This window comes from Denticeps clupeoides, chromosome 8 (genome assembly GCF_900700375.1).
Source record: "Denticeps clupeoides chromosome 8, fDenClu1.1, whole genome shotgun sequence".
Lineage (NCBI taxonomy): Eukaryota > Metazoa > Chordata > Actinopteri > Clupeiformes > Denticipitidae > Denticeps > Denticeps clupeoides.
The window spans coordinates 20,124,627-20,127,887 of record NC_041714.1 but is presented as its reverse complement, the minus strand read 5'-3'; positions in this window follow the sequence as shown (position 1 = coordinate 20,127,887).

The window sequence follows — 3,261 nt, the reverse complement described above, 5'->3', positions numbered from 1 at the left end:
CCATCATGCACCGCGCCCTTGCGTGGACACGGACGACCGTCGCGTGGCAACGTGGATGGAGATTCCTCAAGACGGCGACTGAAGGAAATGTCAGGACAGAGTTGCAACTAATAATGTTTGCAAGACATCATATAAAGACACCCTATAGACATCATATAAAGTGAAAATGTCACTTAAGTAATGTAATCACAAGTTGCAATATTTGCAATAATCTGTTTCAATTAATATGTAAAAGTAATGTAATTATTTACATTTGATTACTTTTTGATTACTTTTGTAAATTGTGAATGGATATTCTATTCACACTGCCAAGCTCCTTTCAATACATGAGTTAACATCATTGATGGTAGTTAGCAGTGGTGGCCTAGCGGTTAGGGAAGTGGCCCTGTAATCAGTAGGTTGCCGGTTCGAATCCCAATCCCGGTTCCAATCCCAAGGTGCCACTGAGGTGCCACTGAGCAAAGCACCGTCCCCACACACTGCTCCCCGGGTGCCATTCATGGCTGTCCACTGCTCACCAAGGGTGATGGTGAAAAGCAGAGGACACGTTTAGTTGTGTCACTGTGTGCTGCAGTGTATCACGGTGGCAGTCACTTCACTTTCACTGAGCGAGTGTCATCAATCTTTCCTGCTACACCACTAATATTACATTTATTGGCCTTGTACACACTGTTAAGATAAATCTTTCCATAAATCTTTCAATAAGTAACTGTAATTAATTATAACTTATGCTCCAGAAACTGCAATGGATTGTAATTTACAATTAACTATATATATATATATCTGAGTGTGTGTGTGTGTGTGTGTGTGTACAATTTGCCAATGCTTTGAAACCATTTATAAATAATATATATATTATAATCAAATAATATATAATTATATAAATGTCCATGCGTTAATTGGGACCGTAACATTGTGTTATTATTTAATTGTATGATGTATATTTTAAATTGATCTATATTCGTCAATATAATAAAACAATAATACATACTAATAACTGCACATAATAGTGAAACAATAAGCTTAGCCAGCAACACCCAATTTTGTATATTTGTCATTATTTTTACAAGCACGTTATTACATTGTTATGTCTGGTGATACAACAATATAACATTAAGTGTTTTTGTATTTTTTTTTTTATTTTACAAGCACGCTTTTATGTCTGTTATATGGAAACCATAATAAGAACGCTGCAGTAAACGTTACGGTTCCCGCCGCGTTTGGCCCGCCAGGCTCGCCGTAGAAAGGCCCGGTCACGTGACGCCCGGTCCCTCCCGCACACGTGGGCTCTGCAGCCGCCTGGAAGGGCTCGTCCGTCCTCACCGTCCTGCTATGGCAGACGTGTCGGAGAGGTCGCTGCAGGTCGCCATTGTCGTCTCCTTCGCCATGGGCTTCCTGGCGGGCTGGCAGGCCAACCGAGCGAGGCGGAGGTTCTTGGACTGGCGAAAGAAGAGGCTTCAGGAGAAGCTGGCCGAGACGCAGAAGAAGCTGGACCTGTCCTGACCTCCAGACTGTGAGGGTCTTCGCTCAGCCGCGTTGTTCAGGGTCGACGCCGCAGTCGCCTGTCTGACACCGGGTTCTGTGTTCCTGCTTCCCTTTCTGTAGATGAGCGACAAGCCAGGGCAGATGCCACCAAGGCCTCTGCGGTCCGACGAAGATCCTGATCCTGCAACTTTTATTTTTCTTCTTCAGATAACTATTTTTTTAAGCAAAAGTTAGACCTCTTTTATATTACATGGTCAGTTGAATTGTCTTGTACAATATGACATGTGCAAATGTTTCGTTAAATGTCCCTCAACGTTTCCTCTGCTATCCGTTGTCCATATTTATTTTTTTGTCCTTAACCCTGCACCTGGAGGTCACCCCTCCACATGGTCTTCATTCCCAGTCGTGATTTAATGCTTTCAGTTGGGATGTCAGCTGGAATGTCACCGCTGTACATCAGACCGGCATTCAGATCCAGTTCCTCACAGGCGTGAAACATTTAACCTCATTGTGACCTTTCAGTAAACTGGTTTCTTAACTTCACGGAAGGTTTGTGAGCGTATATACATTTTTAATTAAACATCAGGGGAAGATGTACAGCACCACAATAAACTTACACTGAAAGCAAATTTATGTTCTCATACATATTTAAGAACCAAAAAAAAACAACCCAACAACAGGTAAAGCAGCGGTCAGAATACACTGTGTGCTGGGGGTGTGACTTCTGTCATTAATGGGGGTATGTTTTTAAAAAGGACTTTTTTTCATGGTAACCGTTCCTGGAGTTTATCGGGTTTGAAATGACACTGCGCTGCAGATTCAGGTCCTTTGCAGTTGGTGAAACCTTATTTGAACAACGTTTGCATGTGTACAATGACCAAGGGTGTAGAGATTCTCGGAGTGGCTTTTAGACAGGTGGTGGACTGAAGAAGCATCTCTAGTGAACGTTCAGTGCAGGAAGTTCGGTGTGCATGCATATATTGACTGAGAATGAGATTATTATTATTAGATTAATGTATTTAATAATCATTATCTTATTAGGTGGTAGTAGCCTAGTGGGTTTAAACCCCACTTACTATCATTGTGTACCTGAGCAAGACACTTAACCCTGAGTAACTACTGGTTGTAATTCATTCTGTATAAGGACAGCTGATAAATGTCATAAACGTGAAAGAAATGAAAGTGAAGTGATGTCATACACAGCACAGCGCACGGTGAAATGTGTCCTCTGCTTTTTACCATCACCCTTGGTGAACAGTGGGCAGCCATGACAGGCGCTTTGCTTAGTGGCACCTTGGCGGATCGGGATTCGAACTGGCAACCTTCTGATTACGGGGCCGTTTCCTTAACCTTAAATGTGCCTTAAAAAAAAAATCTACTGATGGAAACACCCGGTGGCACAGGAACAAGAAACCCAGTACGTACATCATTACCAAACGATTTTTACCAAACAAGATACCTGTTTAATTGTATATATTTGTCACTAAATATCACAGAATGCAAACTCAACCAAAGTTGCATGTGAATCTTAATCTTAAAAATGAAAAAAAAAAAAAAAAAAGTATTATAAAAGTATATATTCAGGCTAAGCAGATATAAATAAGAAGCTATAGATAAGTACACAGTATAAAAAGTATTAGAAAAGTCCAATCCAGCTAAGCAGCTATAAAAAAGTATTATAACAGTATATATTCTGGCTAAGCAGCTATAAATAAGTACACAGTATAAAAAAGTATTACAAAAGTCCATCCCGGCTAAGCAGCTATAGATAAGTAC